The following is a 24,099-nucleotide window of genomic DNA, read 5'->3' as shown; positions in this document are numbered from 1 at the left end:
TCTCTGTGATCTTAATGCATCAAACACTGCTGACCCCTCCTTTTTGGAATACTTACCTTGGTTTCTATTCATCATGTTCTCTTGGTTTCTTCCTATTTCACACTGGCATTTCCCTCTCAACAACATTAGCTGACTCCTCTTTCTCAACCAAATCTAAACTTTGGACTTATTCTTGTTTTGGTTTTAACTGAACATTTTTTTCTCTCTCCTAGTAGTCCTTGGTCAACTTACCATGGCTATTTTGGGCAGGGCAATTCTTTGTTAAGTGGGATGTTCTTTGCATTGAAGATCTTTTAACATCCCTGGTCTCCAGGCAACTAAATTCCATCTAGTCCTTGGGGTTTTCATCAGTTCCCCTTTCAGCAAACCCTGGAAGGAGAACTTACTGAGGAGAAGCTCCTAGGAGAATTGGAAAGGGTATGGGGGAAGTAGTGCAGAATAGGAGAAGATACCAAAAAGAGTAGTAATATTTTAGAGTTTGTCCTGGCTTGAGACAGGAAGCTAAGCTTTTGTATTCTTGCTTCCATCAGTCATTGCTAAGGACTGCTCTGTGTTTGTGTGTGTGTGTGTGTGTGTGTGTGTGTGTGTGTGTGTGTCTGTGTGGCGGTGGCAGGAGCATTTGGGGTGAGTGGGTGAGTTATGAATTTGAAAGTACTTTCAGCTCTTCGTGCTTGCAGCCAAAGCAGTCCAGTAGCTCAAAAGAAACATCTGAACAAAGTTGCAGGTACAGGCCCTTCAAAATAAAGCAGGCTGGGCACAGTGGCTCACACATGTAATCCCAGCACATTGGGAGGCTGAGGCAGGACAATCACTTGCGCCCAGGAGTTTGAGACCAGCCTGGGTAACATAATGAGACTCCATCTCTACAAAAAAGAAATAGAAAAATTAGCTAGGTGTAGTGGCACATGCCTGTAGTCTCAGCTGTTCAGGGGGCTGAGGCAGGAGGATTGCTTGAGTCCAGAAGTTCAAGGCTGCTGCAGTGATCTATGATTATGCTACCACACTCCATCCTGAGTAAAAGAACAAGACCCTGTTTCAAAAAAAAAACGGCACCCAGAAGTGGGAGAATGGACACCCAAAACTAGTAAGTAGGATTTCAGGGGACCTGCGTGAAGCACAGTGTCTGTAATGGGAACATGGATGGAACAGGTGGGTGCAGGCTGTGTAAGGAGGAGAAGAGAGAGTGAGTCTGACTGATCATACCCCTGCATCCCATTCATGAGAGTGGTCCCTTGCAGATCTGTTTTCTGGAATGTCCTCTGAAGGGTGGCTAGGAGAAAGCAACTGTAGGAGTTACTGTGTGAGTTCATAGGCGCCATATTGGCACAGAGTCCTGCTTCCAGCCTCTCGGTCCGGGAATTACTTTCTGGCATTAGCTGTACCTTGCTTGTACTCAGAGTCCTGGCCTAAAATGCCCTTCACTGCACGTGTCGTCTCCTCCCAGCAACACAACAGGACTCTCACGAACATAACAAGGTGCCTTGTGCAGTTGGGTGTTCTCCCCGCTACCAGCAATGAACAGGAATTCTGTTTTTCTATGTCCTTTGGATTGAGGTTTTATAACTGAAACAATCACAAATTTGAAAATTTTAAAATAGAAAGAAGAAATTATCCTGTTTTAGGAAACTCTTGAATAAAGGATAGCACTTGTAAGTTTTAAAAGAGCATTACATGCAGGGTGCATATCAGTATACTTCAAGCGGGAAATAGAGGAAAGTAGATGCTCTCTTGAGTGGAAATATTGAAAAGTAGAGAGAAGAATACTAACTTTCAATTCTAACCCACAAAGGCAACTGATTTAACATTTTAATTTTAATTCTTTTTAATATTTTAGTATTTTTCTATGTCTATTTTTCATATAAGGCTTTCCCACATAATGTTATAATAGAAGCACGTGGTTTTAAAGTATGTCTAAAATTTCTGTGATACTCCTTTCATCTAGAAATGGCTCTTAATGTACCTCCTCTTATAGGAGATGGGCTTAGGGGCTCACTTCTAATAAATAGACGATGGCAGAAATAATAGTGTGTGACTTTGGAGACTAGGTCATGAAAAGCAATTACTTCTTGTTTTCCCTTGGAACACTTGCTCTGGGGAAGCCAGCTGACGTGTTGTGAGGATGCTCACACAGCCCTGTGGAGAGATCCATGTAATGACTTCTGCCAACAGCCTCCACCAGGGTCTCTGTCCAATAGCCAGACATGTGAGTGATTTTGGAAGCATATCCTATAGCCTCAGGTAAGCCTTTAGATGATGGCAGTCCTGGCCAACATATTGACTAGAACCTCATAAGAAGCCCTGAAGTCACCCAGGTAAACTCTAAAATTTCCAATCCACAGAAACTATGAGATAAAACAATGTCTGTTGTGGCTGGGTGTGGTGGCTCACACATGTAATCCTAACACTCTGGGAGGCCAAGGTGGGCAGATTGCTTGAGCCCAGCATTTGAGACCAACCTGAGCAACATAGCGAGACCCTGTCTCTACAAAAAACAGAAAAATTACCCAGGTGAGGTGATGCACGCCTGTAGTTCCAGCTACTTGGAAGGCTCAGGCAGGAAGACCCCTGGAAACCCAGGAGTTTGAGGTTGCTGTGAGCTGTGATGACACCACTGCACTCTAGCCTGGGTGCAGCAGAAAACCTGTTGCTTTGAGATAATATTTAATATAGCAATAGATAACTAATAAGAAGCTCTTGATATATTCATGTTGCCTTTTAAAAGATTATACAAATTTATTCACTCATCAAAAATAGATAAGAATGGCTGTTTCACTATGCCCTTTTCAACTGAATTTTTATGACTAAACGAAAGAATCTTTGCTAATGTAGAAATAAATTATTATGTCCTAGATTCTTTCATTCTGCTTTGATTAAAATTAGAGTTGAAATAATTTCACTGTCACTTTAAGTAAAGGAACCATTAACACAAGGACTTTAGAAGATGCAAAACATGATTTAGTTATTGGCCTTTATTGAGACAGGATGAGAAAGGGTACAAAATATGCACATCATTTATCATATTTGTTAATTTTGTTCTTTATCTTATCATAAAGTTGAGTTTCTGTCTAAAATATGTTTACTAAGAATGACAAATGTTTTCTGTAATCTTGGTAGTTTTTCTTTAGTAGATCCAAAGACCATTGATCTGAAACCTTAAGACTACTAATGTTTCATATAGGCAGTCATATCTGCTAGAACTTTTTGGTAGAGAATAGTATCTTTTATTTAAAGTTGTCTCTTTTTTAAAGAAGGTGGCTCTTCTCCTCAACATTGTGATAATTAACTACTAACTGGCTGTGGCCTCACAAATCTGGTTATAATCATCTCAAGCCATTTTCAAAAGCCTTAAAGCAGGGAAATATTTATAAGCTTTCCATATTACATAAGCCATACAAGTAAAAATGATCCTTATAATATTATAATGGAATCAGCTCTTAAACAAAAAATGAAGCTTCAACTTCCTATCTATACTCTTTTGATAAAATATTAAAAATAGGGATGAGTTCTTGTATCAAAACATGAAGAAGACCTTGAATAAAATGTAACATTTGTAGTTTTCAAATAGCCTTATATGTGGGAATATGCACAATACAATCAACTACCTTGTTATTTCTGTTTTTGAAGGTTCATTCATTTCTTTCAATCATTATTTTGAATTTGTAGATGCTTTACTGCTTTGATGCTGCTTCTGTGAGTGAAATCGGAGCAAGCAATATTGCCTGTTCAATCATAGAAGTCTGAAGCTGGCTATAATATTGTTGCACTTCCAGGATATGATTAGCTGCTAATTGAACGTGTGGCAGCATATACCTGAAACAGCAAGAGAGAGCATAGAGGGAAAAACATGGAACTGAAATGAATGATACTTATTAGCACTAACATTTTAATGTAATACTCCTAAAAAACAATAGAATAATGTATATCCCTGAATTTGCTCTTGTGTAGTGTGTTTTTCTGGGAACTTCTGGAGAGGTCTTTTGTGTCTCTTGATCTGTCTGGTTTTTGAGTACACTCATGAAATCTGCTATTTGACTCCCTATACTATATGATTTTCATTCTAAATGTTCAAGTGGAAAGATAGTATCTCATGCAATTATATGTAATATCCGTGAAAGCATAAAGTTAGGTGACTGCTTTCTTATTTAAAACTATATTTTAAGTAAATATCTTAAAATATAAATATTTTTATTTAAATATATTTTGAATGCATCAATGCTGCACCTTAACTACATAGTTCAGGAAGATGGCATAGCACTTAGCTTTGTTTTGCTCACTTGAACAAGCCACTTCCAGTTCTTCTCAGATAGAGGCATACTTAAACAAACATATAAACAAATAAATAAATGCTAGCTTAAACAATAATAGGCATTTTGACCATGTTCTGACATTATGACACAATGAATGTTATCTTGCTCAGAGAGAGTTTATTTCTATGTGTATCAATGACTCCTGAAGAATTGCAAGAAACTCTCAAGTTTATAATAATTGAGAAAAATGTGATATTTTCCCCTTGCCCTCAGGTCCTTTCAAACTTTGATTTTATAAATAAATTGGCTTGGCCATGTTTATTTCTGGTATCATAGAAGAATTTGATTTTATGAAGTAATGTATAGTCCCTGTATTTGGCAGAAACATGACTCCGTCTTAATAATGAGGGGAGAAAATCCTACAGCCCCTTCTGAATGTATCTTTCAGCACTTCGTGCCATAAAGTCACTGCCATACTGTTTATTGCTTGGTGCAGAACTCAGTCTGGGTTTTTCCTCACAGTGTTGGCCTTGAACCAACAACCCTGCCTCCTACCTCTTGTCTGCACACCTAGACCCTTCCTATCTGGTGTGGGGCTTGGGCTGGATTCCATCCTGGTTGTGCATGCAGCCCTTCCTGACATCTCCACTAATCCCTGATGCTGGACCTGGGTGTCTGGCACCCACTGCCCTTCCTGGCTGGGCACTTGGTGCTCTGGGCCCTCAGTAATCTAGGAGTATGGCTTGGACACCTGCAGAGACTGTTACTTCTATGCATGATGATTTAGAAAACAGAGTAAAAATTTGCTAGGCATTGCCACTTCTACTGAGTGTCCGTTTCACACAATTATATGTTTTAAAATTATAGAAAAGGAGACAAAGCAGGTGTTAAAACATTAGCTAAAAGTACAGTGCATTCTTTCTAAAAATATTTCCCTAGCATTTTGGGTGGCTTTGAAAAAAGAAATAAAACAAAACAGACTATCATTGGAACTATTTGTATTTCCTGTGGCAATAGTTCACATTAGCTTTAATTTCAAAATTTTTTTTGGTAAGAAAACAAGACAAGGCAAAAACAAACCAGACAAATTCAGCATTCTTATGTGTTTGTGTTAGCTCCTAAACAGCCCCCTGAATCTGGTGTCGAGGATCCTAAGTAATCTTGTTGGACCCTGTCTCTAGGACTGCCAATTAACTCCTCCACTTCATGCTCCACTATTCCCACAGGGTTTTTAAAAGAGTGCAAATCTGATTATGATGCTCTTCTTGAAAATAAAGCAAATCTTCATTAACAAAAATGTCTACTTTAAACTCATGGGAAAATACCATCACTAGTCCAGTCCAAACTCCTTGTAGAGTCCAAACTCCAGTGCATGTTCTCTCTTTCTCCAGTGATTGTTCTCCACTGTCTGCTTTGTAACCTCCAGTTCCCCCCATGACCCACCTCTAACATCTCCACCTTCTAACATCCCCTTTCATCTCCCTCAGGTTGAGTTGATCCTACTTGATGCCACGACTTTATATTGAATATAACACTACATCTCAACACTGGTTTATAGTTATTTATCCTTCTATTCCAGACTTTAAGTTCCTTGAACATAGAAATCTTATCTCTTTTGAGACCACCGAATCTGGATGCTCCTGAAATGTGTGTGGAAGGAATGAATGATGTTGAGATGCAACGGAAAGCCAGATCCAGCCATTGACTGAAAATATTAAGATGTGATATGGCCACCAGACTCTATGACACAAATTGTTTCATCTTTCCTTAAAAATATTAACTTCAGTCTGTGGAAGTTTGGACCATGCCCAACTCTGATGTATGAAAGCAAATTTGACAGGGTCTCAATAATATTCCTTCACTCCAGCTGGCTAAAGGAATGCTAAGTCAATGTTTTTCTCTACGCAACCAATACATTTTTATTTGGTTTGTCATTTATTAACCTCTGAATAACTTGTTATAGGTCAAGTGACAGAGTTGAGAGAGGCATTTCTTTGAGACAGGCTGGCTGGCTGCCCAGGCAGGCTCTCTCTTGAGATCCATCATCCCAAAAGTGCTGGTTCTTTGCCTTCCACAACCTTGACATTTCATTCAACACAGAAATGATCATGTAACAAGCCCACAAGGCTGAGGTGTATTAATCAAGATTCTAGTCTATTAAAATATAACTGGCAAGCAGATGAGAAGTTCATATTAGTTGAATAGTGTGTTCTATCTAACTTCTTTAGTAAAACGAGTATGGGAAACCAATGTTAAATCTTAAGTTGCTCAGTGGATCTAGATGAAGAGAAAGGGGATAAGTGTCATTGAGTCATGAGGGTTGCATGCTCCACTTTCCTCTTGGCCCCAGCTGCCAAGCATACTGGATATTTTCACTCAGGGGCTGCAGTAATCTTTCCCTGGGTGGAAGACCCACTGAAAAGTCCTTGCCTTTTGACTTCCCACTTACAAGATCCCAATGTAGTCAGTTCCTGCTATTAGCAGGATTTCTTCAGGCAAAACGAAATACAACTATCTATTTTAACATATAATTTCTGTGTTATAATACAGTAAGACTACTGTCACACTGCACATCCTGGACACCTTGATTGGACTTGAGTATTTTCAAAATTTTCTGTAGCCCAACATTTTTCTTGAATTAATTCCTACATTTAGCTAATCTCATCCATCATGTATTAACTCTTACTATTTTCGTTCTTAGGAATTTGCAACCTTATTTATAGGTTTTAGGGGCCCAGAGCTTTGCTTCTAATATTGATAACACAGTTTTTGGGCACTTGGCTCACTGCCACACTCCCTGTAAATACTACTTGATGATTATTGTGTTAGCAGGGTCTTTCAGACCAGTAGTGCCATGCTGTATGTCATAAAATTAAATTTGTGGGTTCTCACCAGCAGCTTAAAAATGAAAGAAAATATTGGAATGCATGGCACATAGTAAGGTAAAGATTGCTTTATATGCATTCTCTGTATTAGGTTGTGATGTAAAATGTTTTTTATTTCTGAGTCATAGTTAAAAGAATTTATAAAGCATGCCCTAGAACCCTCATTCTCTGCCTTAGAGAGCAAGATGTTCTTTGTGTGTGATACTGTCAGAAAATGTATTTACATAAAACCTTGGTCATGAAGAGTCCTGTTATTGAGAGGACACTATACACTCTGGGTCAGAGGCTTGCAGAAATGTCTATACCGGCGCGAGTGTGGCAGAAGAAATGGGTAAAAAGCGGTACAAAGCTCACTGCACTATGATCACGCCACTAGCCGGGTGACAGAATGAAACTCTGTCTCAAAAAAATAAAAAAGAGGTGCGAAGCAGGCAATGCCCAATGTGGGATGGTGGGATGAGAAGTCAGCTTGGAAAAGAGGTCACTACTTCTCTGTTGCTCAAGTCTTTCTTTTGCACTAGAGCTTGGGCTCCTGACTGTCAGAGCAGAGCTGCACCAAATTTACCAAATTCCAGATGAGACAGGTCCACAGTGACCCCCAGTCAGAGTCAGCCAGTCAGAATAAGTGGATCTATTTTCATATGAAATTCAAATTTTCTTTGGAAATTGATTTCATAAGCATAAAAATGTAGCATATATTTGGATACTCAAAGATAAGTGTTTGGCAAACTCTTAGAGGTACAAGTACATTTTGATTTCTTTTTTCTGGGGTCAGCTTATTTCCTGTAGCTAATGTGCCTGTGGACTGGTGGTGCTGAGTATTTGAAAATGTCAGACTGTATTATCCATCCTTTCATTTATTCTTCCATCTCTCTATCCATCCATCTGTTCATCTGTCCTTCCATCCCCTGTGGAGCACCTGTGTACTCTGTGCAATTTGCCCTAACATTGTGTATTTTCAGGAAATCTCAGGTTGGAAGGGAATTTAAACGTTGTTTGACTCAGGATGAAGATGGCTGACTAAATGCAGCCCTCTCCATGAAGAGGAACTAGAATAGTAAGCTGAGACATTTTGAACAGATAGTCTAGGAGAGAACACTAGGATTCACCACAGAAGTGACAAAATGCACCAAAAATAAGTGAAGAGTGGGTTCAAGGCAGATTGCCCCAATGGGGACTGGCCGAGAACTGGGAGAAATTCCTAGATATGGTGAAATAGTAAGAAGTCTGCAGGGTTTTACACTTTGAAACAGGTTTTACAATCCTGGCTAAGGGAGAACCCCTTAACCTATGGCCTAACATAATGTAGATTGCACAGAGGTGTTGCACAGAAAGGGAACCCACATGGAATTCTACAAGCATCCAATCCTAGAACAACTGGTGATATTTTGAGAGCCTAGTTACCAGGGATCTACAGACATGGCTCCCACCATTGCACTGCTCCAAGGAGGGAGATGGGAGACTGGGCATCTCCCATGCAAACCTATGGAAGTCCCCACTGCTCTGCTGCAGCCTGCTTTTGAGACTGAGACATGAGTGGACTGCACTCCCCAGAACTTCTTGCCTACGCTGCTTGCCTGGGAGGGACCCCACCCTCCTTGATTGCAGGTCCAAAGTGCCATTTTGAGGGTTTAATGCTGGTCTGTGTCCTGCTTTCAGGCTGAGTTTGGCCTGATGCAGCTGCAGTTGCTGCCTGGCTGGAGAGGGACAGGTAAACCAGGCTCATCTACAAATACATAGGACAATACTTACCACCTTAAAATGGGCTACTGTGAGACTGGACCGTAGACACATAGATCAATGGAACAGAAGAGAGAACTGAGAAGTAAAGCTGCATACTTATAAAGCTGCAACTGATCTTTGACAAAGTTAACAAGAACATACACTGAGGAAAGGACATCTTTGTCAATAAATTGTGCTGTGAAAATTGTATTGCCATTCGCTGAAGGATGAAACTGGGCCCCTATCTCTCACCATATACAAAAATCAACTCAAGATGGATTGAAACTTGAATGTAAGACTGAAAATTATGCTAGAAGAGAACCTAGGAAAGACTCTTCTGGACACCGTCTAGGTGAAGAATTCATGACTAAGACTTCAAAAAGCACAGGCAACAATAACAGAAACAGATAAATGGGAGTTAATTAAACTACAAAGCATGTGCACAGAAAAATAACAGAGTGAACAGACAACCAGTAGAATGTGAGAAAATATTTGCAAACTATACATCTGACAAGGTAAAATCCATAATTTACAAGGAACTTGAACAACTCAACACCAAAAAAAAAACAAAAACAAAAACAAAAAAACAACAACCAAGAAATAACAACCAAATAACCAATAACCCCATTAAAAAGTAGGCTAAGGACATGGATAGATAATCTTCAAAAGAAGACAAACAAATGGCCAAAAAGCATATGAAAAAATGTTCAGACTCACTAGTCATGAGAAAAATGCAAATTAAAACCACAATGAAAAATCATCTCTCACCAATCAGAATGCCTATTATTAAAAAGGACAGTAACAGATGTTGGTGAGGATACAGAGACTAGTAAACTCTTATACATTGTTGGTGGGAATGAAAATTAATGCAATCTCTATGGAAGACAGTATTTTATCAAAGAACTAAGAATAGAACTGCCACAAAATCCAGCAATCTGACTCCTGGGTATCTACCCAAAGGAAAAGAAACAAATATATTTGTTTATTTGTTATTATCTTTACTTATTATAAAGATGCCTGTACTAATGTTTATCACAGCACTATTAACAATAGCAATGATATGAAAGCAACCTAAGTGTCCATCAACAGAGGATTGGATAAAGAAAATGTGGTATATATACACAACAGAATGCTATTCAGCCACAAAAAAGAATGAAATCATGTCTTTTGCAGCAACTTATGGATGGAACTGGAAGCTATTATCTCATGTGAAATAAGTCATACACAGAAAGACAAATGCCACATGTTCTCACTTATAAGTGGGAGCTAAATAATGTATACACATTGAAAAAAAGTGGAGAATTATGGACTTTGGAGACTTGGAGGGGTGTAAAAGATGAGGGGTGAGGATAATTGGAGGTTACTTGGTAGGTACAATGTGTGTTGCTCCAGTGATGGATTCACTGGAGGCCCTGACTTCACTACAATACAGTATATCAATGTAGGAAAATTGCACTTCTACCCGATGAATATACACAAATAAAAAAATTTTAAAAAGTTATTTGATGTTATTATCAGATGGGTGCATCTTCTCTGTAGATGCCCTGGCAGGTGGTAATTCAGCCTTTTGCAATTATGAGAATATACTTCTCATGTTCTTCCTTGTATTAAAACTCATTTTCCTCTAGCTCCTCTCCAAAGCCTCTTGTCTTAGCTACATGGAACCAAGGATACTAAAGAGCTACCCACTTATCCATTCTAGTTTCCTAGCCATTTCCTCAAATGGCTGACTTTTGAGCCAATCCCAAACCAGTCTGAAGGCACATTAGGATTTGCATTTTCATCAGGTTATGGGATCATGACCATATCTGATGTCTGGGACGTCTAAGGTGTTTTCTCATTCCAAACTATGCCATTCAAGCCCCTAGTCTGGTGCATAGTCCTTGTGCCTTTGCATTTCTCTGATTTTAGGTGGTCATTCCAGGATGGCTCTGGGTTTGGTATCCCACTCTGAGTTTTATCTTAACTGGGGTCTTGAAAGCCTTCCGTCCTTTTCCTGCCCCTCTATTCCTAGCCATTGGATGCACAGGGTTTTATTCAATCTGAATGGTCTTCTCTCTGGTACTATTATGCCCACATTTGCCAGCAGATAAAACGCATGGGAATTGATGCCATGTGAAATTGAGCTGAGCTAATCATATACCCTTTGAGCTTTCTAATCTAGATTCTTGGCTTATTTCCTTGAGGCCAGTTCTAATGCCAGATGAGTTCCACAGCTCTGGCACTCTCTTCTGGGTTTCTCTGCCTGGTCTTGTCTTTAATGCTCTAGCCTGCCTCTCAGTGCAGCTCTCCAAGTTATGCATATTGATCTCAATTCTCCATAATGGTCCTAATTCTATCCCATGGGCCATGTATATGATACCTTCATTTATTTGAATGTGGTTACTGTTTCAGTTATCTGTTGCTGCATAACAAACCACCCCAACACTTAGTGGCTTATTACAATAATTCATTTACTAACAATTTTGCATACAACCCAGTAGGGAATGCTCGTTTTTGCTTCATATGGCGTTAACTGGGGTGGCTTATTAAATAAGGATCCACTTCCAAGTGGCTCACTTACATGGGTTGGCAAGTTGGTGCCACCTATTGGCAGGGAGCTCAACTTGGTTTGTGGGCTGGGTGCCTCAATTCTGCCACATGTGGGCCTGTCCTTGTAGCTGCTTGGGCTTCCCTCTAATATGGTGAATAGGTTCGAAGAAGGAGGAATTGGAAGTTGCCAGTCTTCTTAAAAACTGGGCCTGGAACTGGCATAATATCACTTTCCCTTCATTCTTTTATTCAAAGTAGTCATAGATTCATCCCAGATTCAAGGGGTGGGATGTATAACCCCACTTCTTGATGAAAGAAAGTGACAAAGATTTTGCACCATAGGCACATCTTATGCAATTATCCTTTCTTCACCCTTCCTTCTCACTCTGTCAGTCTTCTCTAGGTTAAAAAGCCCTGTTACTCCCCTCCTACTTACATGACATCAAGTCTTATCAGTATATAAACACCATTTACTTTGTAAACAAGAATTATGGTTATGCCAGGAATCGAGATGGGTGCTAGTGATGCTGAGATGACTATGGATCCTATCTTTAAGGAACTCATAGATTAAAGGCATGCTATTTTTCCTCCTCTGATCTTAGTCTAATCTTCCCCCTCCAAGCATCTCACTAAAATATTTTTAAATGTAAGCTCATTATGGAGAATAAAACGAGACTTTCACCTTCTTTCTATTAAAGCTCATATCTTTTTGATGCAACCCAAGGCCATGTTACATTTCATTGTTGATTGACACTGAGCTTGTTGCTGATTATGACCCTAAGGTTGCCTTTTCTAATGTCCTGCTGGTATGGCATAGTTCCTCTATCTTGTACTTATAAAACTAAATTTTAGACTCAATTTGGCTGTTTAATAGTTGTCCTTGTAAAGTTTTGCCATATTATATCTAAACTGCTCTACCCTGTCCACATGATTTAGATGCTCATCTCTCATCCAACATACCAATGTTTAGCCAACACAAAAGGAATGTGCTATGTTCCAATCAGATCTACTTCATTTTTTATATTCTTATTGACTTAAAAAAAAGGAACAAATCACACTCATTTATATAGATAATTTGATGAATTTTTGCAGAATTATGTACATACCTTTGAAACTACCACCACAGTGGAGACATAGAAGATTTCATCATCATCTGCGGTTTCCTCATGCCCTTTCCTGTCACTCTTTCTCTCTCCATGCTCCAGGCAGCTGTTGATTTCTTCCTGTCAAGAAAGGTTAGTTGTCTTTTCTAGAATTTCATATAAATGGAATTATACAGTATGTACTCTTTTGTGTTTGGCTTCTTTCACTGAATATACTGATTTTTAGATTCATCCATGTTGTTGCTTTGTTGGTATGTTCCCTTTTATTGCTGGGTTATTGCTGAGTGGTATTCTGTTGTAGGGATATAAGATACTTGGCTTACCTATTTCTGTGTTTGTAGACATTTGTTTCTAGTTTTTTGTTTTTGTGAATAAAGCTGCCACGAATATTCATGTATAAGTCTTGGTGTGGACATGTGTTTCCGTTTCTCTTTGGTACCTGGACTACTACTTTTTTTTTTTTCCTTTTTAACCAGACTCTTCCTGCCTCAAATTAACATAAGTCTCACCATCCTTCAGTTTCTAAAACCTAACTTATGCCCTATTTTGAAAATAGCAGCAAAAGTTATCCACCTCCAACCTTCTGGCATATCTTGATATTCCTCAAAAATTTTCCATTTACAAGTTCTCTCAATTCTCAGAATATATTTCATCTCTTTAGAGAATTAATTCTCTTTTAGCTAGCAGGTTTCGGGATAAATATTATTTAATACTTAAACTATGTGTCAGACTAAGCACTTTATGTATATTAATTTCCTACTTGTAACAATCACACAAGAGAGATGCTATTTTTATTTTACTTCTTAACAGATGAAGAAACAGAAGCCTAGAGAGATGAAACAACTTACCTAAATTCTGACAGCTGGGGAGCTAAGTTTTGAAGCTACATGTTTCTTTTTGAAGTTGGAATCCAAACCATTTAACAATATAAAATAAATTATGGTGATTATGATAAGAGAACTGGGCATGAAATATGGTGAGTATTTCTAGGAAAGAAAGATGACTCCAAGTAAGGAAAATCAGGAACTTACTTGCCAAGGAGGTGATAGTGAAAGTAGGTCTTGAAAACTGGGATGAATCGGACATGGTGTAAAGTTCAAATGGAGCGGCAGCATGAACTAAGGTCCGGTGATAGGATTGGGAGAACCATTCAGCTGCCTTATGCAAGGATCTGTAAACTGGTGGGAAGCCAGGTAAAAGGGGGCCCTGAGAGTGGGTACAACAGAGGACGGATTGTAGTCAGACCAACACCGACCTTTGAGTGCCAGGTTAGGAAGCTGAACCTGACTGTAATTGTGATAAATAGCATGAAATGCTCAGGCTGTGCTTTAAGATCAATATGGTCTTTAAAAGGGGTAAAATTAGGAGAGCCAATGAGAAATCTGCTGTACTTAAAAAGGTAGCAAGGGCCTGGATCATAGTGGTGGTAATGGTAAGGTTTGGACTGGAAGAGTCAAAGAAACTCTGCAGAATATTAGAAATTCAAATGATTTTTGTATCATTTACTGTTTTTGGCTGATCATGTAACTGCTTCTCTGCATTAATATAAATTAACTTTAAGCACTTAATTGTATTTATGCACATTGATAGTTTTCTAATTTTTCTAATTTATAAACGCAGAGCTCTTAAATTATGCCATTTGAATGTAGAAAGGATTAAAATGTAAATCAGTTAATATTATCCATTTATTTTACTCATTAAATATGCTGCTTGTTATCCTCACTTGGTTAATATTGGGCTAGTAACTCAGGTGACATCTCTTTTGGCTTATATTTAAAAGACTTCATAATGTTTTACAGTTATATAAGCAGTTAATAAAGGTGGTGGATTTAATAAAGTTTAAGTATAAAATTGAAGAGCTTACAGGACACTCATATGTATGTTATTTATTGAGGTATAATTTAGATGCAGATCTTAAATGTACAGATGCTAAATGTACAGTTTTTATACTCAAAAATCGTAAGGATGGTAAATTATATATGTATACTTTATCTCAATAGAAAAAATTTAAAATGTATAATTTGATTAGTTTGACAAGTATATACATGCACATAAGATCACCACAATGAGTTACAGAACATTTCATCACTCCAGAAAGTGCTCTTATGTCCCTACCAGACAATCCCTGCCCCACTTGAATTTATATTACCATAGATTGGTTTTGACTGCCCTAGAATTTTACATAAATGGAATCACACAATATGTACTGTTTTGCATTCTAGCTACTTTCACTGCACATAATGTTTTGGGATTTGCCAATGATTCTTGAGTGGCTATGTGGCTCTTGCCTTTTTATTGCTGAGTGAGTGGTGGTGTAGTGTATAAATATGCCATCGTTTGTTTAGCTATTCTCTTTTTGATTTGGGTTGTTTCTAGTTTGGGGCCATTATCAATAGAATTGCTATGGATATTTTTGTGTAGGTCTTTTTTGTGGACATATGGTTCCATTTCTTAGACAAATATCTAGGAGAGGAATTGATGGATTATATGATAGGTATATGTTTAACCTTTAAAGAAACTGCCATACTGTTTCCCAAAGTGTTTATCTTTTATAGTATATTTTAGGATTGTATGGTTCTGGACTTCTTGTTTGTATCAAATGTACCATAAGACTTGATTAAGAATGCAATATTAACATTAGGCTTACAATGATACTTCCTCTGACAATGAGAACTTTGCAATTACAGATGGCTATCTTAGCCATCAGCACCATTTCCTCCATAATTATGCTGTAAATTAGGGGTGACCCCTGAGCCTCTTCTAGTAAGAACTTCAGTAACTAGAAGGTGAACATGAAACCCCCAAAGGTCTTTTTAAGTGTTGCCTAAAGGAAAAACATGCGAAAATGTCACATAAGTTAATAATTTTAAAGAGCCTATAGGCCTGGCAGTGGAATTAAATGCTTAACAATAATTCAGAATGGCTTACAGAAACTTAAAAATGTGAATCATTTAGTGAGGCTGAAATTATGCTTCTGACATATATGTGTGACACACGAGAGCACTTACCTGGGAATTTATTACCAGCTTCTGCGCAAACAAAGCCTGACCTACATTTGACTAAAGTCAGATGTCTTTGGTTAATCCTATGGGCTTCTTTTTATTAATGTCACAATTGCTAATGTGGTATAACATTGTCATTACTGAATAGCACAGCGGGATGAGCTGCAGCTGTTATTTCTCTTTCTGAACCTACTGAGTCATTAAATCTGAGTTTGGGGGAATACAAGTTGTAAAGATTATTCAAATTCTGATTGAGAAATAGGACTACTGGGAAATTGTAGGTACATAAAGTAAAACTTTGAATCAATCAAGGTTCTTTTTTTTTTGTAAGGTTTGAATGTTCAAAATTGTTCCTTATGTTTAATTTGAAATCTAATGTCAAGGAAATAGAGGGTGAACTTAAGAAAATAAAAGCACAATAATAATTAGATGTTACTTTTTTCTGATGGAAAAGTGATGTGTTCTTACTGGGAAAATATTAAGAAGATAATTTTCCTTCTAAAGATCAGAACCTTTTATTTTAAGAATCCTAACATCAATTTAAGAATGATATGCTTTTGTTCTAATAAGCCAGAGAATAGCTGATTTCTCTCTAATATCTAAGGTGAATTTTGTTGTATTGTTTATACCTATTCTTTGTAAAAGTTTGTATCTTCTTTTAGAATTCTTACTTTGCCTTTGGTGGCCATTAGTACTTGGTAAAGAGTATGATCCTACAGTTCCCATACTGAGCCATGGTAGCTTGGGGTGCCGCTGAAATTTTTCAGTTTTTGAGGGAAATACAGAGTTATTCAATATTTGTTGGATACCACCTAAACTATTAGCCCAATATAGCCCCAATTTCTTCAATACATGTACTATCTTCCTTTCAGTGGTGTCATATTTTTGAAGCTGGGTTCTTGACAGTTGTTATGATAAATATTAATAGCAATTACCACACTAAAAGCAATGCACAAAGGGAAATGAGGGTGGTGGTATCCAGTCTGATTCCAATGTTTGAGAAGTTGTGTGGTGCCAAATAGATTCACACATCCTAATAAGTAAGCACTTGTAGTTACTTAAGGATGAAATAAAAACATTTTTCTTTCAGCTTATGTGTATTATTTTTTCAAGTGGCTGCTTAGTTGTTAGGACAAAAAAACTCACTAAGTCAATAAGGACCTAGCTACTTAATAAACAGAACAATTGGATATTTCTTTTGAATTAGGTACTGTGAAAAGATAATGGAGGCAGGGCCGGGCGGGGTGGCTCACGCCTGTAATCCTAGCTCTCTGGGAGGCCGAGGCGGGCGGATTGCTCAAGGTCAGGAGTTCAAAACCAGCCTGAGCAAGAGCAAGACCCCGTCTCTACTATAAATAGAAAGAAATTAATTGGCCAACTGATATATATATATATATAAAAAAAAATTAGCCGGGCATGGTGGCGCATGCCTGTAGTCCCAGCTACTCGGGAGGCTGAGGCAGAAGGATCGCTCGAGCCCAGGAGTTTGAGGTTGCTGTGAGCTAGGCTGATGCCACGGGCACTCACTGTAGCCTGGACAACAAAGCAAGACTCTGTCTCAAAAAAAAAAAAAAAAAAAAAAAGATAATGGAGGCAGTAAGGGCTCAGTGAAGCGAGACTTTTTGGGAACCCCTGGTGTAATCTGATGGTCATTTAAGATAATTCCCGATATTACATTTATTCAATTCCTGTGCTTTTGAACTTATTTTTTAAAAAGTTGGGAGCAACAGAGCTCAGGGCAATCCATGAGCATTTTTGAAATTCTTTTTTCTAGGTGTTATTTTGGAAGTCGGCCTTCTGCAGTGGTGTTAGATTATTGACTTCAAGCAAAAACGGTAAGTCAAAAAAGCCTGTGTTTCGTATCATACCCATCAGGCATAGAAGTCCCTGCTCTCACTGCTCTTTTCAGAGTGTGGTCTGTGGACCAGCAGCTCGTGAGGAAGGCAGAATCTCAGACCTCACCCCCAGACCTGCTGAATCACAATCCATTTTGTAACAAGACTTCAGGTGACTCAGGGGCATGCTAAAGTTTGAGAAGCCCCACCTCTCACATCACATCACACCTTAACTGCTCTAGGTGGAAGTCCCCCATTCCCTTCAAATGTGTCTTTAGAAATTACTTTTCCTGTGTCCTACTTGTTTGGGGCCTTACTAAACCTTCCAAATGAATTAATGTCTGATATTAGTTGAAATGTGCTATCGTTTCCCAGGTAAACTAGGAATTTTGGAAGAAGCTGTGTATAAATAATTAACCCAGGGTTTTCAAGGTATCTGACTGTTATGGTCTGAATATTTGTTATCTCCCCCAGATCCATCAGTTGAAGCCCCCAATGTGACGGTATTTGGAGATGAAGCCTTTGGAAGGTACTTAGGGTTAGATGTAGTCATGAGGGTGGGGACATAAGGAATGGGCGTGCCCTTACAAGAAGATACAAAAGAGAGCTCAACCGCCCTGCCCCACAGAAAACCAAGAAGAGGTCATGTGAGCACATAGGGGAGATGGTGGCTACCTACGAGCCAAAAAGAGGGGCCTCAGCATAAAATCTACCTTGCCAGCACCTTGATCTTAAACTTAGAACTGTGAACTGTGAGAAATAAATTTCTGCTTTAGAAGCCACCCAGCCAATGGTATTTTGTTGTGGCAGCCTGAGCACATACCTACACACCCACACTGACCATAACCAGCACCCGGCACTCTTGAGAGGCCCTGTGTTTTCTGACTTGGTGGCCCAGAAATGTGTGTGTGTGTGTGTATATATATATATAGCACACCCAGTTAGTGTTATGATCATTTTATTAACCACTATTTTCCTAACAACCTGATTATAAGAACCTCCTAAGGATTTGTTGTGAATTCCTAGGACTGCCTTTGGAGCATTTGATTTAGTATTTAGAATCTGTGTTTTTAACAAGCACCCCAAATGATTCTGACCATTAGGTAATTTTGGGAAAATTTTTCTAACCCAAGGAATAAAATTAATGGAATTTTGGACACTTGTAGAATGCCAAGAAAATACTAGTGGGCCTCTTCATTTAGGGGATTTTCCTACTGAAGTAGCTCCAGGAAAAACTATGAAGCTGGTAATGTTTATTATTCAGGCACTTTCAGCTTCCCTTTCAGTATTCCTGTCTCTCTTCCAGGTGACCAGAGCTATTATCAGCCCCCTGCATTCAGGTATGCTCTTGGATTCTGGACCACTTTGAGGGCATTCAATAAGAGAACTCACACTAAGGCATATATGACAAGTTATAGCTTAATGCAATATTCTTCCCGGGTGTGCTTACAATTCAATATGGGGCAATTCTTTTTTATCTAATAAATGAAGGGCAGTGTGGGTGTGTGGGTATGTGTAGAGTAGCAATGAGGGATAATAATTTCAAGGCAAGAGAACCTTCTTCATGAGCCTCTTATGATTTCTCATAAGAGGTCATCTAAGCACAGGTAAATTGATTCCTTGTTTTTGCTATTGTTTCTAACCGAGGCTGGTTCTGAAAAAAAATCTCAGCATAAGTATCTAAAAATCTGCACAAGGAAGATTTTCTAAATGCACAGACTTTGAAAATCCATAACATTGAGTTGTTATTTTTGTCTTGTAAATGTCTTCAGCATTCATCAGTGCAGCCACCTCACCTTTCTCTCTTGTCTGTTAGCTTTAGTTTTGAGGGTAGGCTCATTGTGCACCCTGAAATGGGTTTTCCTGGTGTGGAGCAGAAGGCACACATGGCAGGCATGTGTGATGGGAACATGGGAGGTTAAGAGTGGGAAAGGACCACTTGACAGAAGCAGGAACTAAGGCACAGCGGGGAATGACTGCTCTGTGTTCCAGAGTCAGTTAGTAGCAGGGCTGGGAATGAAACTCAGGCCTCCTGATTCAGGTTCTGCTTTTTCAAGTTGTCAAAGTGGTCACAGCAAACATTTATTGAATTCTTATTATGTCCCCGGCACTGTCCTATGATCACATGTTGCCATGTTAATCTTAATATATACACCACATACGAAGCAGGTGTTATTACTGTCCTCATTGTACAGCTAAGGAAACAGAGCTAGAGGGCATTGCAGCTTGAGTCCATGTGTCTTTTATTTTCTGAGTATTGGCTCTTTGTGCTAGTCAGGAATCCTTTGTCTCTTAGCTCCAAATTTCTCCTTCATTATCTGTCCTGTGAGAATGAACTTTTAAAGCATTTCTCCTTCTCAGTGATCATTTCAAGCTTTGTCACCTGGCTTGCTTTGTGCTCTGAAGAGTAGCTGCTGTTTGCACAACAGCTGTGGACTAGCCCCGGCCCAGAGAAACCAGTAATCTTCTTCACCATCTAGTGGGGTGCAACCGTACCTTTGATGAGGTCTGAACTTCAGGCTTGAAGAGGGGGCTCCATTCAAAGTCTGCCCTTCCTTGGATACTCTCCCTTGGTCCAAGGTATCTTTCAGAGTTTTCTTCACATCGTTATATTCTCCTAGCATAGTTTAATAATTCTTTGTACTAAATTTCTATTTAGTTATTGTGTAGTTTTTGTCTCCTGATTTTCTGATTGGACCCAGAAAAATACAATTCTTCTCCTCCCTGACAATAATCTCTTCAACTGTCCACTTTGCTTTATTTATGGTTTATTTATACAAAGGTATTTTTGTATGACACAAACGCATTGATTGTCCTATCTCTTTGAGCTCAGAGAGTGGACAAGGTGATCTCTAATAACTGATTAACTCAACAATGCATTCATTCGCTAAGATTTTTTATTGTGAATGTATTTTATGCAAGGTGCTGGGGTGTTATGGGCTTGGAGTCCTATAAAGGAGGCAGACATTTAAATAGAAAAATTAGAATCCAAAGTGATAACTATTGAGAAATGAACAGAATTCCCCAGGAACACAATGGCAGAATGACTCATTCTATCTGCGAGTCAAAGCAGCCACATATGAACTGGACTTGAAAGAGGTTACTCAACTGTAAAGTATATGACTGTAGACTAAGTCATCCACATAAACAGCTTTCTTTATTGGAGAGGGAAAATGTTAATATGCTAGTAAAGGTAACACATAAAGAGGGATGTCAAAATATCATCACTGTGCTGGTAGTCACAGGCCAGCCTTCTCATCCATTCTCTGGGGGACCCTGGGCGCTTCACGGAACTGAGTGTCTCTGTCTGTATAACTTGAAGCCATTAGGTTACATAGTCCCTGATGTCTCTTCTAACTCTAAGTGGTGTTTATAATTGAATATAATAAATTTGAATGGCAGATGCAGGATTTATGAAACAAAAAATATTTTAATCAGAAAGCATTCTGAATCTTATTTTTTTAAAAAGTAAGATAATATTTGGTTAAATAATAGAAGATACCTTGGAGGAGATTTCATCAATAGATGTTTTTATCTGGGTGAGTTGGTTAAGTCCATTGTTGTCTTTAAGAAACATTTATAATCATGAAGTGCTGGCTCTGTAAAGGATGCTTTATATTTTCTGAGCAAATGATAAAGTCCATCTTGCCAACAGACTTGATGTTTTGACACATCTCTAATTATACTGGTGGCTATAGATGGGTGTTGCTGAGGATCAAATGGTAAAAGGGCAGATCATCAGATCTCACAGCTTGGACATTTTTCAGAGGCCAGAGAGAGAAGCTGAGAAATAGATTCCTCAATGAGTATCATGGGTGAGAATGAAATGTCCAGAATCTTTGTATATTTATTTAGCAGCACAGAGTTATTAAAGGGTCTGAGAGAGTATTAGTATTTGAAATTATCTTAATTTATAATTCCTCTAACATTAGAGATGGCAAATGGGCTTTTCAACAGATTCTGCTTATTTTGTCTATATGAGCTTAATATTATGACTGAGAAAATGGGCTTTGGAGTGAGTTTGCCTTGTCTGGAACTCTGATTCCAGCATTTAATGGCTGTCAAAGCTTTGGAAGATTAAACTCTCTGAGCCTTAAACTTACAGGTCTACAAATTAAGGACAGCAGTAATGGCACTCACATTCTAGGATAAAAAGGGGTGATTTTTGTCATGAATTGTCATAGTGTCTGGGAAAGAGAAAACAATAAAAGTAAAGATTTATTATAATTGTTAGAGCAAATATCTCGGAAAACAACGTGGAGGGTTTTTAACGGATGTGAAAAGGCGGTGTGCAAGAAATCCTGAGATTTTATTTGTCAGATTAAACTCATTAGTTCTGCGTCCTTCTCTTATGTGATTCTTGTAGGAATCTTAAGAGAATGTGTATGTGAGAGTCCTTCCTTCACGTCATGGGCCAATGGAAATTAGTGCCACGAGGTAGGATGTTCTTTCCCTTTAATGTTCTTTCTTTTCTCCCCCATCCCAGCATATAGAGGGGTCTTCAGTAGGACACAGAAAGACAGAAACTTGTTTAGCATAACGGCACGTCTTGTCCATGGTGTATTCTGTTGACCCTCTGTTTGAGACATCGTGGGCTCTGTCCGCTGCTCTGCCTCCTTTGCTATCATCTTGGTACAAGATACCATCACCCATCGTTGCGGGAAGTGGCCTTTTCATCAGGATCCTGCTTCAACCCCCGACCCCTTTCAAATCATTTCCCACTTGACTTCCAGAGTTACTTTCCTGCTGAAAGCCCTCTAATTTCTTCCCAACACGCTTAGAATAAAATCTACACTGATTTCATCTTCTGTTGCTTTCATACTTCCCACTATGTGCTAGCCCCAAGAGCCTTCCTTCTGTTCTTTAAGAAGGCCAAGTTCACTCTGCCTTGAGAGCATTGGCCTTGCTGTCCTGCGTGCTTAGAATATGCTTCCTCCTGATGGCTTCCCTTGACCTTCCTGCAGCTGACTATTTCTTGTCATTCTGTGCTCTCCTCGGGCCTTTTCTATTGCACTGTCCTATTTTAATTTTCTCCATAGCTTTTATCACCATCTGAAATTTTCTTTGAAGGTTGGCTTCAGAAGAACAGTGTGCTCTTGTCTGTCTTATTTGATGCTTCCTTTCCAGGGCCTAAAAAGTACCTGGCATAGAAAAGGTACTAAAAAAAGTCCATTAGTTGAACATAAAAGTTAGACTTTGAAAGGGATCTGCATTACCAAGGAAATTGCTTGTTATTATTATTTTTTATTGTTTCCCTTAGAAGACTCTAAAGCACCTAAAATCTCCTCCAGGACAGGACCTCACAAGCTTGAATATATATATATATATTTGTCTACTCACCTTATGGAGCCTGGGACATTGCACAGCTTCTAGGAGGATCTAGATAGAGCTTTGTAATAGAACCGGGATCTGGGAAAGACAACAAATAGAGAAAAAAAGACTGAGGGCTCCAAATAAACTGTGTATGTTCACACAATGTAATATAGAAAAGAGAGAACTGCTGTGACGTGCAACAATGTGAAGAAATCTTACAATCATGATGATAAATGCAAGAAGAGACAAAAAACTATGTAGTGTGTGATTCCATGTATGTGAAGTTCATGAGCAGACTAAACTAGTTTATGGAATTAAAATCAGAAAACAGTGGTTACCTTTGAGGGGAGGCTATTGACTGGGAGGGACATGTTGGGAGCCTTTTAGAATGTTGGAAATATTCCATATTTTGATCTGAGTAGTAGTCATGTGGGTATATATATGTAAAAATTAATCCTCTTTTATGTTTAATACAACTCAATAACAATATTTTTAAAAAATCCATGGGTGTAGCCATTGGGAAAAATAGACTGAGGCAGAGGATGGTGGGGGAAAGGAGAGAGAGGGAGATCTGACACGGTGGAGGCTTATTTAATGGGGCTCCTCCATGGACCCATCGCCCTTGCGCTCCATGGTCAGGGGAGATGACCCTGCATTCAGCTTTCTGTTAAGACTTCACCTGTGTATCCTCTAAGATCTAATTGGCCTAACATTGGGTCACAACTCCAGTGCCCAAAGAAAACTCAGGAAACTCAACATTGCTCAAGAGTCAAGATTTTAGTAGCAAAAACAAGCTTAGGAAATGCTGAGCTCTGGAATTGTTTTTAAAAACAGCATGAACAGTGACACACAGTGCATGGAAAATTTGGCTGCATTGACAGTGAAAAAGCAATGAGGCTGACTGCTCCTTGATTTTTTTTTTTAATAGAGCAGATTTTGTTCTATACCATTGTCAAAGAGGCTTCCATGGTACAAAGCAATCAAGGCAAAAGCCTTACTACCTAACTATCTGTTCATACACAAATCCATATTTTTCTCCAGGTTAAAAGTGCAACATCTTTCTCACGTATCATTTTCCCCTGAACTCTGTGTAGGAAGGTCATGGGAATAGGGCCATCTGGGAGGAGACATAGCATTCTGAGGCTCGTATAACCATTTACTTAGATGAAATAACAGTCAGTGTCAACAGACTGTTGCTTGAATGATTTGCATTCTCCATAAATTAGAGGGGGGCGACTTTGCCTTCCTTTTGGCTAAAATTCCCTCTGATTTTTCAGAATGACCAAGTGCTTGAAAATAAATTCTTTGTAGTGTTTTATTTTTAAAGATGTGAGGGGATATGGCTGAAGAGCCAGTTCCTAACATCAAGTCTTTTCACTCTGCACATGAAGTTTGCATTTCCATGAGCATTTGTGGCTGGCATTTTGAAGAACATCATGCTTGCAATTCTTTTTAGAAGA

At 38.7% G+C, this 24,099-nt stretch overlaps 1 long non-coding RNA gene across 1 annotated transcript in view; it reads left to right on the top strand.

Annotated features, from left to right (window-relative positions):
* LOC142861120 (uncharacterized) overlaps positions 1 to 17,857 on the top strand; it is a 42,666-nt gene extending 24,809 nt beyond the window's left edge. Inside the window, exons 2-3 of the long non-coding RNA XR_012912500.1 lie at positions 17,266 to 17,326; positions 17,801 to 17,857. This is a non-coding gene — a long non-coding RNA (uncharacterized LOC142861120). The remainder of the gene's footprint in view (positions 1 to 17,265; positions 17,327 to 17,800) is intronic.
* The last annotated feature ends 6,242 nt before the right edge of the window (positions 17,858 to 24,099 follow it).

The sequence above is a fragment of the Microcebus murinus genome, chromosome 1 (assembly GCF_040939455.1).
Source record: "Microcebus murinus isolate Inina chromosome 1, M.murinus_Inina_mat1.0, whole genome shotgun sequence".
In the NCBI taxonomy this organism is placed as follows: domain Eukaryota; kingdom Metazoa; phylum Chordata; class Mammalia; order Primates; family Cheirogaleidae; genus Microcebus; species Microcebus murinus.
The sequence above is the reverse complement of the archived record's forward strand: the minus strand, read 5'-3'. Positions and strand labels throughout refer to the sequence as shown.